The sequence below is a fragment of the Tympanuchus pallidicinctus genome, unplaced genomic scaffold (assembly GCF_026119805.1).
Source record: "Tympanuchus pallidicinctus isolate F22 unplaced genomic scaffold, pur_lepc_1.0 scaffold1, whole genome shotgun sequence".
NCBI classification, from domain to species: Eukaryota; Metazoa; Chordata; class Aves; order Galliformes; family Phasianidae; genus Tympanuchus; species Tympanuchus pallidicinctus.
In genome coordinates, this window is record NW_026294618.1 from 107,515,175 (window position 1) to 107,529,576 (window position 14,402).

A 14,402-nucleotide genomic window follows, 5' to 3' on the forward strand; every position below is an offset into this window, starting at 1 on the left:
ACTTTATTTAAAGTACTCTAACAGTGCAGATGTCCAGAATGCCAGAGTTGTTACAAATGTTATTCCTGTAAGTTTTGAATCATCCCTGCTTCAGGGAAAAAAAAAAAAAAAAGAGAAAAGGGAGGGGGCAGGGGAAGGAAGGAAGGAAAAAAGACTGATGATACCGTGTGTGTTTTGAGTGTTTGTCACATACTTGATTATGTGCTGCTATCGTACATTACTGGAACACAGATATATCATAAGTAATATATCTCAATGCATGTTCAGGACATATAATGGAATTTGCAGTACCTGGAAGAATGCATTACTGAAATACGCTAAATATTTTAAGATATCTTGTTTAAGCTATGATTCAAAAGGCAGCTTCAGCACTGACATTTTTGGAAGTTTAGAAGTCTGATAATTTCTGTGTAATATTGGATGAAGAATCGAAATACTTGTGCTAAAAATAAAACATTTCTCTGCTTTCCCCTTTTCTTCTCCTTCTCCATATGGCTCCTGAAACATTCCTTCATTTAAATAGGTTTTAAAGCTCTCTCCTTATAGTTCTTAAAGCATTCACTGCTCTTGAGACAAAAAACAAAAAAACAAAACAAAACAAAACAAAAAAGAAAAACAAAAAAACCCAACATTTTAGTATGTGCTATTTTTGTTATTCTAATTAGAAAAAAAAACAGCTGGTCCTGCACAGCTCTGAGTACAGTCTTTTTCAACACATTGTTCGGATTTTTTCCTCTTTTTCTGTCAAGCTACAGACTACCACCTCTTCTCATCCCACACAAGCCAGCCCCCCAAACACCTGCACACGCAGCCCTAAATATCACATCTGCCAGGGAACAAAAAGAAAATACTTCATTGGTCAAAGGACGCATACATCAAATTATTCATATTAGGAATATATATATGCACAGGTAAGTGGAAGTGACATCAGGCTGATGGCCAGCAGCTTCGCATTCCATTCAGAGGTATTTTTTAGTGTCTGTAGCATGCATTCTTTCTCATACAGATAAACCAACCTAACTGCTTTCATTTTTAAAGAAAGATAATCAGCCTTCACTTAGGGTTTTGATATCTGTAAACGTGTGTGCCTACAAATAATCATTGAAGCTGATCAAAGTCACACTCTCTGTTGCTATGGTAATGAATCCCCATTTTGTTTACGGATGGGTATGCGCCACATGACAAGAAATGATGTCAGGTGGAAAGCTGAGATAAATTAAATTTGTGGTCTGAAGTTATTAACATATGTTTTGTGTGAGTGTGTGCATGTATATTAACTAAGGAAGGGAAGATCCAGAAAATTCTGTTCTTTTGAAAATGACATGGAAATACAGTGCTGACAACATAAATCACGGCAGAGCGGACTCCAGTTAGAGGAAGGAGGTGCAGAGCCATGGGGCAGCGATGTTTCGGTGGCATGTCCAAACTGATGGAATAGCTCTTCAATGATCCTCCTCGTTATTTCTTTTCCTAGCCCATTGTTTCCTCTAGTCTGCAATTCCATTTGATGACTTTTGAAGCCATCCCTAACTTTATACTTGCGTTTTTTTCCGCGTGGAAAGTTGGAATTTATTTCTGTCTTCCAGTAAAATTTATTACATTTATTTACAAATAATTACACAAATGCTGTTAGTTGGGAAAGCAGAAAAAATTGTACAGTGGATATTAATTGCATTTCAAAACAAATGCTGCAAACACACTTTGAAGTTCTAAACATGCAGTTACGATGCAGATATGTGTATCTATTAGTCTACTGGTCTGTGCAGTATTTTCCCTGCCTCCAGAGTTCTCTCTGAGTTTCTGCATGACACTGGTCTTTAAGGACAGCAGAATCAAATCACACCGGTGGGTGCTGGGGGCAGTCAAAAACATGTAGTCAAAGCGGTCATTGAAGAAAATTTGTTTCTGTATGAAATCTGGATGTGACAGCCTGTTCCTTTTAAGATTTTTTTAAATATATATATGTGTATGCATGTACGTATGCTTTTGGAGAAAGTGATGGAATGCGTTTTCCTAAAAGAAAATGTACTAGCTATTTCACCAAGTGTGGATGAGAAGCTGTTTTTATCAACAGTAATTTTTTCTCCTTGGTCATGTATTTACATAGAAAGGATAAGAGAAATGCCTCAAGCAAGCTGAGATTTCAATTTCTCTGGCTTTCAATTCCACTCTTCCTAGTATCTGCCATGGTACCTGAATGAAATCCCACTAGTGCCAGTGGAGAAACTCCACAAGTTCAGCAAGTTTGGGATTATGGGCTGGCATGCATATAAAAAGATGCAGAAGCCAGCAATTGAAATCTGTAGTGTTTCTGATGCCTTAAGGGAAGGGGAATTCATACCAAATTAAGTAACTAGGGTGTCTAATAAATTTTCCTGTAGAATACGTTATATTAATCCTTTTTGAGAAGGCATGAGCTGTAAGGAGGCAACAGAAACCTGGAATTCACGGAATCACAGAATAATTGTAGGGGTTGGAATGGACCTCTAGAGTCCAAACCCCCTGCATAGCAGGCACCCTACAGCAGGTTTCACAGGTAGGCGTCCAGACAGGTCTTGAATATCTCCAGAGAAGGAGACTCCACAACCTCTCTGGGCAGCCTGTTGCATTGCTTTGTCACCCTCACCATGAAGAGGTTCTTTTGCATATTGGTGCGGAACTTCCTACGCTCCAGTTTACAGCCATTTCCCCCTGTCCTTTCCCCATAGACCACTTAAAAGAGGTTGGTCATGTCCCTTTGTCTCCCACTTTACTGTCCGTAGCATCTGAAGTGCAGAGTGTTTGGTATACTAGAGATGGGGAACTCCCAGTAAGCCCAGCCTACACTTTAGTATTTTGTGGAATTGCAGCATTGTTGTTCCTGATTTTCAGTTTTCCCTTATTGGGGCGTATCCCTGCATTGAAAGTAGACAAGAAATGCTGTCTAAAGGAAGTGATATGTAGCAGTTCTGTTACACCAAATATCTTTTTAAAAAAAAGAAAAACAACAACAACAAAAAAAGAGAATGCTGAAGATTGATTGATATTTTTGTACATTTAGATGTTATTATTTAATATAGGATCAACACTGAATTTGTTACTTTGAAGGCCGGAGACCATTTTTCTGTTTCTTCAGATATATAATAATCTCTCTAATTCACTGTGCCACGTGGTGGTGTACCACCTAGCAATAGGTGTGTAATTGAGGGCAGAATTTGACCCTTTGATTCTGTAAATCACATATGATCATTACAGAAGAGCTCAGATCTTTAGACGTCGTATGATTGCCAGCTCACCAGCCACCCTTCCTTTGTCACATTATTTTTTTTTTAAAGAGTCTGACACTCTAATGAAAGCAATACAAAAGGCTGCCAGAGCCCAGCTCAGAATGCCCAATTTGCTTTGACTGCCATTTTAGAGAGCAAAAGTGTGTTCCATTATTTGTATTGATATTAGGATGAACTTAGATCAGCAGATCTTCTGGACAGGGCCGTGCCTTTGCTTTTGTTTGAAGGATTGTGCGTGTTTGTGGGATCACGTAAATAATAAGTCAGTAGTAGGAAAATTAATGCATGACTGAAGGTGGGCTGATAGACTTTTGATGGCTCTGTGGAGCACCTAGTTTTAAGCATTACTTGATTTTCAGCCCATACACCTAAGCAATAAGATTTCAGAAGATTCTGTGTGTGTCTTTGCATTTTTCTCAGCTGTTATACACTTTTTTTTTTGTTTAATTTTTGGCTCAAGTTTCTAGAATAATCTATGGTACATCCAGTTGTTCTCATTACCTGATGTCTGCAGTAAGGAGAGAAAGTGTGCTTTTGGGCACGCTGTTTTGAAAATCTTGAATTTCTTTTCCTTCTGTCTTTCTCTGCCACAAACTTTTTCCTGTCCTCCTCATCTGTGCTACTTGGGGAGAATGAGAGCATTAAAGCAAGCTTGTCAAACGTTAACCTGATAAAGAAAAGCCTTGGAAATTCATTTTGTTCCCTGGAGAGAGGCTCTATTATTCTGAGATGCCCTCTGCTATGTCAAGAGCTAAAGATGCTTCATGAACCACACCCTGCAAAGATCCTCCCTTCGAAAGGCTTAGACCTGTTGAGCATCCTTTTCATCATTACAACACAGAGTGCATTGGAGCATCTCAGATTAATCATCTCTTCCCACAAGTAGGATTTCCTTTTGTTAAGACCTTAGGGAAGCTAAATTTTTCAAAATACACACTGGATGGGACTGAAGGATTTTTTTTTATTCCTTTGGAGCCCCATTCACAGAAGCAAACCTCCAAGTTTAAACTTAAAAAACCAGAGGCAGCAAGGGCTTCAATTCAGAGAAAGAAAGATGCATTGGCCCCAAGATTCTGTGAAGATCCTCCATTCTCCTGAATGCTGGAGAAATTTGTGAAACTCATTATCTTCTGGTCCAGCAACTTAAGGAAACCTCTCTCAGATTTAACTTTGGCACACATATTACTAAAATAAGATCTCTAAAAATGATCTTGTTAATCTTAGGTATAAAACAATGCCTTGATGCCTTAGAGGTTGTTTGCCTTCCTTCCTTCCTTCCTTCCTTCCTTCCTTCCTTCCTTCCTTCCTTCCTTCCTTCCTTCCTTCCTTCCTTCCTTCCTTCCTTCCTTCCTTCCTTCCTTCCTTCCTTCCTTCCTTCCTTCCTTCCTTCCTTCCTTCCTTCCTTCCTTCCTTCCTTCTTTCCTTCCTTCCTTCCTTCCTTCCTTCCTTCCTTCCTTCCTTCCTTCCTTCCTTCCTTCCTTCCTTCCTTCCTTCCTTCCTTCCTTCCTTCCTTCCTTCCTTCCTTCCTTCCTTCCTTCCTTCCTTCCTTCCTTCCTTCCTGCCTCCCTCCCTCACTCCCTTTCTCCCTTCCTAGCTTAATTTCCTGAGCAGGTATTACCAATGAGAGGCACAGATCTTGAGCCCGAAGAGAGTTCTTTTGTGATGTTACAATGAGAGCATTATTTCTGTGTGTGAAAAATACTTTTGCTGTTGTTATTAAATATAGAAAGAACTTTCTGACTCCAGATCACATTCTCAAAACAAAAGCTAACAACACGTCCCCCCCAAAAAATTACTTCATTTAATTCCAAGAATTAGGAAGTAGCATAAAGAATCATATATTGAGGTTTTGAAATGCACTCAGTTGTAGAAAATCAGATACGTGGAGCTTATAAAGAAGTTGGATGCACAAAGTAAATTCATGTATGCAGTACAAAGTTAGGCTTCCATATGATTTATTGGGTTCATTTGCTTCCCTTTTCTACTTTTATTCTGGATCTTTCTATTGTTTCTCCTTTCAAAAGGAATACAGTACAGCAGATTCATCAGAGGCCATTATTTACTGATTCTGTATATTGTTTTCATAATGGTTGAACTCAGCCATTCATGAACTGATTATTGAGTTTTAGCAAGTGGCTAATGAATCATTGATGCTGGCTCAGTGAGAAAGAGAGTCCTTATGTTCCTGCAATTCTGCAGGCTTCCTCCAGATTTCACAGCTAGTTTCATTCATTTCAATTATTTCTTCCCTGTCTTCCTCTCTTGGAATATTACCTTTAAAAAATACAAAACCGGTGACCTCTGAAATCATGTTGTGTGTTTTTCATCAGTTAGTCAGTGGCCATATGTGGGCTAAAAGTAAATTTAAGGAAGAATGAAGAGGGTTTTTAAATTTCATAAGGTCTCGGGCAAATGAGAAGCTTATCAAGAAACTTTGAGTCACCGTAATTCAGCTACATTAAAAAAAAAAAGTGGAGTTTCAAATGAAATGCTTTAAAAAGCAAGCAAAACAGAACTGTTTATTAATTTAGTGTAACCGATTATTTAATATAGAATAGTAATGAATTGCCATTAAAGATACTACATTACAATTGTAATGTAGCAGTATGGAAACTTTAATAGCGGCCTGTGAAAGAAAAGTTCTTTTCATTCTCAGTTTTCTCTTTCAGCTTTACAAAATGCCTGTCCCTACAGAATTGTTATGAGATAATAGACCTGAAAGATTTATTTCTGATAAAAGGTTTAAATTGGAATAGCAAAAAATAATAGCCCAATAACAAGAGTGAATAGACATTAAAATAAAGAGGAAAGAAAGAAAAAGACACAGACTGATTGCTTACCTGTCCACAAAAATGAAGCCATCATATTGCAACTTGGTAGCAGCTCTCTGTAGCCTATATGTTGAGATTCAGAAGGGGGATTGACTCACAGGGTTTATTCTCTGCTTTGCTATGCGTGTGAGCTCTGCAGGAACAGATTTTCCTGGAAGTCATTTCTATGTGGATTAAGACACACTTGTCACCTTCACCTTTCCTGGAGAAGAAAATTACATTCTTCATAATCTGCCAAATCTGGTTTGTTTTGATTTCCACTAAACTGTTATTATGAAGATAGTTTATAGTGAAGTTGAATAACGTTGTGAAATAAGAAATTCCAGAAGTATATGTCAGAGATCACTGACAGGTTTCGAGGTCTTGTTCATAGTCATTTCTGATTTGAAATGAGACTTCTGTGGTCATTGGCACCATTCTTATGGCAATGGAACAATGCTTTTGGTATTTAATTGAGGCAGTAGCCTATCCTTTACCTTGTGAGGGCATTTAGTCAGAAGACAGAGGCTGGATATTTCTTTTACAGAATTGCTTAAACATTTTCTTATTTTCTTTCTTTTTTTTTTTTCTTTAAAAAAAAAAAAAAAAAAACAAAAACAACACAGAGAATCTAAATTTTTGGTAGAAAATGAATATGGTTAAGTTGGTATTATTCATTATGTTGCCACAAGGGCTGCATGTAGTGGTAGATCATATACTGAAGATTTCACATAGGCTTCCTTTCCTCATGTGGTTCCCTTAAATATTCAGATGTGTGATCTTACTCTGTCTCTGTTTTCTTTTTCTGTTTTCTTTTTTTTTTTTGTTTTTTTTTTTTTTTTTTTTTTTAATTATTATTATTATTATTATTATTATTTTCTGTGGTGGTTTTTTTTTTCCCCTTTTTCCCTTTTCCTTTTTTTTTTTTTTCCCCTTGCTCTCATTCCTTTCATTCCTTTCCCTTTTCCTCTTCTCTTTTTTTTTTTTTTTTTGCTTTCCTAAGCAGAGGAGGGCAATCTTATCATGGGAGGCAGCTCTAAAGAGCAGATGACGAACCAGAACTGCTATTATCCATAACAAAAACAAGCAAACAACCAACAAAAAACAAAACAAAACAAAAACAAAACAAAACAAAAAACTCTGCAAAAAAAATTAACATGAAAATCAGACCGAAGTGCTTGATTTCGATAATGCTTTTCTTTCTATCTTGCTTTGTTCATCATAAACATTAACTTATCAAGTTAAAAACCCAATTTTCTACAAGGACAATATTTTTCTGCTGAAACTTTTGAAGCAGCTCTTACATATCATTAATAAACATGTAGCTTGTAGTTCTGCTCGTGGCTTAACATCAGAACCTTTCTGATCTTTGTGAGAAGAGAAGGTTGCCAGGGACTGGTGGAAGGAAATGTTCTTCCCCTTGCAGCTCTGTTGTCTAAAAGCAGAGAGCATCTGTACCATCTTAAACCCCATGCAGCAGAAGAAGGAGGAAGGAACAAAAAAATATTTCAAAATATGAAGTGATCCTACTTCAGTGTAATAGAAAGTCACAGGACCCCACAAGTAGGCTGAAATGTTTCCTTTCCAGATTTTTTACTCTTTGTATTTCTGCTCTCAGAAATATTCTGCCATGGACAGGATGGAAGTGCAGTTAATGAGATCTGACTGGAATTTTCATGAGGAGTATCTTTGTCAGATTTGTTCCAAAATAGCAGGAAAATATATTCTTTATGCTCAAATGAATGAATAGAAACCCATTTTAAAAATTAGGGAGTAAATAAATATTATGAAGTGTTAAAAATCATTCTTTTAAGCGTAATAGAATAAGTGAAATTTGTGATGCACACATATTCTCCAGGACAGACCTGGAAAACTTCTGGGATCTTTACTGTCAGAGCTGGTGGAGTTGCAGAACACCTGGATGTTTTCTCAGGTGTGTTTAATGCTGCCGAGGAGTTAAGCTGACTGGTTTGAAAGATTACTTTTAAGATAAGGTTTGTAGTTTTTATTTTGGAATAACGAGACGGAAAAGAAAATGAGCAAAGTGGTATCCCAGCATATTGCACCGCAGACTCAGGGAGAGCATTGTGTTCCCACCCCTCGCAGACCACAGGAGCAGACCTCATATAACAAAACAACTGAAGTCCCCCCGAAGTCCGATGGAGGCCGTTGAATGGAAGCAGAGTAGGGGCAGCGCTGCGAGCCTGCGGGGCCGATCTGCGGGCGCTGCACATCACACAGCAGTGCTTCGGTGGGGCTGCAGGCAGCAGCCGGGTCTGCCCGCATGCCGCTGCTGCGGAGAGGAGTTAGCTCTCTAGCAGGCTGGCTGCAGCTCTCCAACAAATAAAAGCACCTCGTTGCAGGTATTGAATGCACGCTGTTCCGAGCGTGCTTCCCTTCAGAACTCTTCCTAGGAGCGTGTTGAACTGGGTAAACAAGGGAGATGGGCTGTCTGCTGATTTTGTGTTCGTTGAGTTTCTCTTCTCTTGTCAAGGCTTCGGGGAAGGAATGACAATGCAAATATGCTGCAGTCTTTCACGCCAATATTCATTTCTTTCTACTTCTGTCCAGACGGGTCGGTGTACCCAGAGAGGCAAGCTATTAATATTGCCTTTTTACAGCTAAATTATCTGACTCCAGGATTGTTCACAGATTCTATTAGAGACCCCTATGGAGGATTGCTTCTACAAATAGGCATTTTAATTCATCCGGGTACACTAAGGTGTTACCTTCCTTTCATTAATAAAACGGAAACTCATAAAGAAAACCAGATTATCCTGAATTTATGATCAAGTAATTTTGTTTCTCTTAGCTCTGGTAATAATTGTGGAACATTATTTCCCCGTTTCTTTTCCTTACTCCTTTGTACACATAGACAATCTTAATTTCTCATGTTTATTTATCCTTTTTTTTTTTTTTTTTTTTTTTTTTTTTTCATTTTAATTTGACAGGGAAAGCTATCTAGGACCCCAGGAGGCAAACGCTAAGACTGAAGAATTGGTTCTTCCATCTCTGCTTTAATAAAATAATAAGTAATTGGTTCATATTTACCAATCCTTTACAATTTCTAAGTTATTCTTTTTGTGTTTTATCTTAAAATTTCTTAGAAAGGCAGGTTTAATACATTTGTATTTTTATGGCAATTTGTAATCCACACTATGAAGTGATTAATGGCTCTTTCATCTTGATTTTAAGTACTGAACTTTTTACCAGCATTTTACTAATTTTTCCATGAAATTAAGCTTTTCTTTCTTTTTTTTAAACCATTATTTTAATATTCCCTTCCCAATTACTCAATGTTAATGTTGTTAACAGACTGACTAGATGTTAGGTCTTCAATAGGGATAAATCACCACAACTTTACTGATTCTGACCTCTTAATGCCGCTTGACATCAATGGCAAGCCTGCCTCTTTATTGACAGATGCTGTTTTGGGGGGAAAAACCCCAAATTCAGTTCTTCGGAAGGCAGATCATGCAATGGATCACTTCTCAGCTGCAGAGCACTTCTGGAGCACCTCTGCAGATACCACTTCAGTTGAACAGCTACTTCATGGACTTCAAATGAAGTGTGCATAGCTAAATGATCTCTGTAGGTGCCTTGGCTAAACTTCTGGTAGGAGCCTGCACTTCTGAGATCTCTTAAGAGGCACCTACAGAAATCATCCAGTGCACTTTCTGGCTGGCAAGGTATTTGTGATCCTAGTGTGTTCAGCATAGTAACATACCACAACAGTAAAATTTGGAAGCACTCAGAATACCAGAAACATTTTCAATATATTCATTCATATGGCCTTTTCATTCGGTAGATACTGTTCTCCCTTAAAGAAATGAGATTTTAAAATAAACTTGAAAAGAAGTCACCACTTTAAAAGCTAAATGATTTCACCGTATTTTAATAATGGTCTGCAGAAATGACAAAGAAAGTGAGAGGGATGCATTTCTATCCCTCGCACAGAATGATAATCTTCCCCAAACTACAGTTCTTATTCTTCTGAATTTTCTTGTTAGTATCCCTACTTCCCTACACTATCATCATTTCCCTCTTCAAACATTTTTACATGGTCCCTGGGTGCGTATTTCATCTTTTCTAATGATGTCCTCATCATTTTCTGAGAATCATTGGTGTCCACCGAGGCTGCATCCGCAGCATTTTTTGGGTACTAGTTTAGAGGAAAGTTCTTTCCAAATTTGTAACAGTCATATTGTGCATAGAAGTGAGACCTAATGGCCATCGGCTCTAAAGCACATATGTTGGTCAATGCATATTTCAGTAACAGTGTGAGAACTCATACTTCTTATCATACATTCTTATATCCATAAGCTATTACTGAGTTAAAAATGAATTTTCGTTATTTCAAAAATCATTTCCTTTAATGGGCAATGTTGATTATTTTTGATAATCTGGTAGCTGAAAAGTAGTTTACGAAGATGGCCTAATCTCTCTTAATGTCTCTGCTGGTATCATGGACATTTTACTTCTCTTTCTAAATGAAATCTTTCTTGCTTACACAATCTTAACCTGCTCAAGCATTGAAAGCCAATAAAGTACAGAATCTGTTAATTTAGAGTTGCTGAAGTTGCTGAACAGAAATATTTTCAATTTGATATTACTTTCACGATAAAGGAAGCAATAGCATGAAGATCCAGACAATGCATTCCTGGAATGTGTACTGAAGATTTTATTTTTTTGTTTCTCCAGTGTGTGAAATTTTGGGAGAAAATTAAGATTGCATTTCAGTTATATTTTCTCAAGAACAAACATAAAAGCATTTAGGAAAAGATCCCTCTGCCTGTGACAGACCACATGACCAACACTTCCAAATGAAATCTCACTTAATGGGGAATTAGAGTAGGTACAGTAGTACCTAAATGTCATTTATCTGTCACATATCTAAATTATGATGTGTGTGTTTGTGTGTATTTATTTATTTATTTGCTATATATATATCAATCAAATATATATTATCAGTGTCCTTTTGCAAGGCAGGTCAATATATTTCCTCTGTTTTATGGTCAGGATAGTTAAAGTACACTGATGGAAAACTGAGTGAGAGAATCCTCCATAGTAAACCTGACATAGCATCAGCATCTTCAGTCTCATCTCAATCCAAAAGGATTTTTATTTCCAGAAAGGAAATAAAATAATACAAATTTTGATTTGATTCATCTTACACCAGTGGGCTTGGTTTATGCTAGCTGTCTTCTACAATTAAATATTTTACTCTAAGCATATGATATATGATGATAACCTATACATTTGGCTCAGTAAACGTAACAAAAATTGAACTCTTAGAGGCAATTATAAATCACAAGACAGTTCTGAGAAATTTCTTTTTAAATACTATTGCTTTTGGATTGCATTAAGTTCTGAAAAAAAAGAAAATTGTCTGAAAAGAATTAATTGTACCAAATGCAAGGAAAGGATTCTATTAAATTTCCTGTTGTGATCTTCATTTTAAAGATGCATGTAGAGCACATTTTCCACCCCCAGTATGCGTATTGCATAAAGTGCAACTTCCTGCAAAATGACTTAGCGTACACAGAGCATAGAATTTTTGCTGCATATACAATGAACTTCATGGCAGAGAAGCAAAAGTAATTTCCCTAATGACTGGTTGAAAATCTTGAGATCTGCAGAGCATCCACTTTTTATCTCTAGCAAAGCATACATGATCTCTGTCTGCCTATTTATGACACTGCAGTATCTGACAAAGAATACTGCATCATGCAGTGCTGAAACAAAAAGAACATGTCAAAACTCAAGTTGGAATCTTTGAAAGGTCTCCTGAGGAAGAATCATTCTGTTTTGTAACACAGCCCAGTCCTGAAAACATCTCTGTAAAACGTGTCCAAAGGACCTATAATTCCTTGTGTAGTCTAAATGCCCTCGCATTTATCCACAAATTTAAGTGCAGGTTTTTGGATTGCAGGTCTGATTATGTACAGCTGCTAAAATCTTGCATTTTAGAGTACAAGACAGCTCAGTTTAAGCACTACAGCTGTGTCACCGTTGTGTTTCCCACTGGGCTTCACCTGTCCTTCTTTACCTCCTCTCTGTGCCACGTTGATGTGTGCGGGTGAAGCAGTGGTGGGGGACACTGCAGTTCTGGGGGAAGGTGATGCTGCAAGCATGCAGCTCTCTGCTTTGGGGAGTGGGGATTCTGCGCTGCCACAGTGCATGGAGCTGCATGTGGTTGTGTCCCTCTGTTGCTGGCCCCTCTCAGCAGTCAGGATCTGGGACAAACTTTGTTCCATTTTCAGCTTGTGTCAACAAATGTCTGCTTTGTTTTACTTGAGATAGGGTTATTCTGTTAATGTTTAGGTCCCTGTGTTTGTTCAGAAAGTGTGCAAATAATACCTAGCTCTAAAGGAGCATCGGTATTTGTCTACAGTTTCCTTTAATATGTCACTGTAATCATCAGACAACTGGTGTGACAAATATTCTCTCTTTGTTGGTAGAAGACCAAGATGAAGAGGTGCATCAGCACTGGTACACTGACTCTGCGAGGCCTTTTTTTTCTCTCTGATTTTATATCTGAGTACAACTTGAAACCAGTAATTGTTATTTCTAGGGAGTGTACAAGGCAATAAATAGCTGTGTATCCCCTCGCTGTAGCAAGTTATACTTCTGTGAATCACAGACTAATTGCTGCAAATTTTAAAGTCTTCTCTCCCAGAAACAGTTGATCTTTTGTTCCTGGAAATGTAATATCAAGCCATAGTGTATCAACAGCGTCGTCACGAATACCAGGGACATGAAGACCTACCTGTTCTTATTTAGATATTGATGGCCTCCTGAAAGCATGTGGGATTCTGTGTGTACATGCACACACAGATACCCACACACAGTTTGAGAGTGAGCGGTAAATTTAAATCAGTAGGCAGCACCCTGGGGGATAAAATAAGGAAATGAAGTTCCTATGACCAGGCAGTGCTAATGTGAATAGTTCTAATAGATTTCACATGGGACTACAGACTGATATCTTTGCTATTTATCTCTGGTCTTGTCAACTGGAAAGCCAGAACTGACGTTTTGAAGGAATACACTTAGCTTCTATGCTTTGGCCGATGTTCTTCCCATGATAAAACTGCAGCTGATGTCCATGTCTGTGTGTGTGCTGGCTGAGAGCATGGCTGGCTGCCTATAAAGTTTTACTGTCTCATCAGTATTTAACCTCATTACAGAATGATGCAGAGTTGCTTGTCTATGGAAGGAGCTGAGTAGCAGAAATGTAATTCTGTGTACTGCCTATGTACATACACACAAGTCATCAGTCCCATTTTGTACTTCTCTAAAATATTTGTACACGTTAGTTTAAATAAACATTTAGCTGGTTCATTATTAAATCTTTATATAAATTTCCTCTTCTATAAGATGTTCAGAATCTTCAGAATTCATCAGCGTGTCTTAATACTCATGCTTGACTAATGCTTTACATTTATAGGAGTTTTAAAAGGCAGGTGCAGTGTGACATATCAGAAGAAGCAAATTAAACTCTTGTAAAGCACAGCTGGAATGCTAAAAATGTGTATTTGTAATTTAAATATGTGACACCATCACACTGTAAAATCAGTTCATAATTAGAAAACATCTGTTTTTTTTCCAATAAGATGTTTAATAGTATATTTAAATAATTTAGAATGCAATATGGGGGAAAAAAAAATTCAAGCTACAATAAGTGGTTCAGGACTTTTTTTTTTTTTTTTTTTGTTTAAATGTCCTCCTCCAGATCTTTAAGTAACCCATCATTTTGAAGCTAATTCTTGGTTCACATTATAATCGCCATTGATGAAATACATATGCCAAACATATGTGCTGCTATGACCTTATTGTCAGTCAAGAAACAGGTTTTTGTAGATGCTGTTGTTAAGAAGGATTTACACACTGTCGTGCTGCTGTATTTTTTTCTCTTTCTTTTGATTATCGAAGAACCGTGAGTCAAGTAAAAGTTGATTATTTTAACAGTGAAATTTACATGAATACATATAAATATAGTAAACACAATGATGTCTTAGGGGTTTATGATTTCTGGAAATGTACTTAAGCTAGATTAAATACCGACTACAAATGTACTGGGATCAATTCAAGTTTAACTAATAAAGTTTGAACAAAACCACAACTTCTCAAATGAAGTTAACATGGTAGATTAGCCACACATCTGTCATCAGTGCTCACGTAGGAGAGTATTTATATTTGTGTGATGAAAATCCTAATGGATGTTTTTATCCTTCCTGAAGTGTGCAAGCAGAGCATTCCCCTACTTTATTGGCAGTAAACTATATAACCTTTCTCCTGACATTGCCTAAGCATCTATTTAAGATAA

General features: G+C 37.4%; 3 long non-coding RNA genes across 17 annotated transcripts in view; 2 read left to right on the top strand and 1 right to left on the bottom strand.

The window, feature by feature from the left end:
• Window positions 1–6,539, bottom strand: part of LOC128078388 (uncharacterized) — a 31,459-nt gene extending 24,920 nt beyond the window's left edge. The window contains exon 1 of the long non-coding RNA XR_008205629.1: window positions 6,107–6,539. This is a non-coding gene — a long non-coding RNA (uncharacterized LOC128078388). The remainder of the gene's footprint in view (window positions 1–6,106) is intronic.
• Window positions 1–14,402, top strand: part of LOC128078361 (uncharacterized) — a 456,397-nt gene that overhangs the window by 135,007 nt on the left and 306,988 nt on the right. The window lies entirely within an intron of this gene.
• The window catches only part of LOC128078382 (uncharacterized), a 31,578-nt gene that overhangs the window by 5,912 nt on the left and 11,264 nt on the right, over window positions 1–14,402 (top strand). The gene's annotated exons all lie outside the window — the stretch shown is intronic.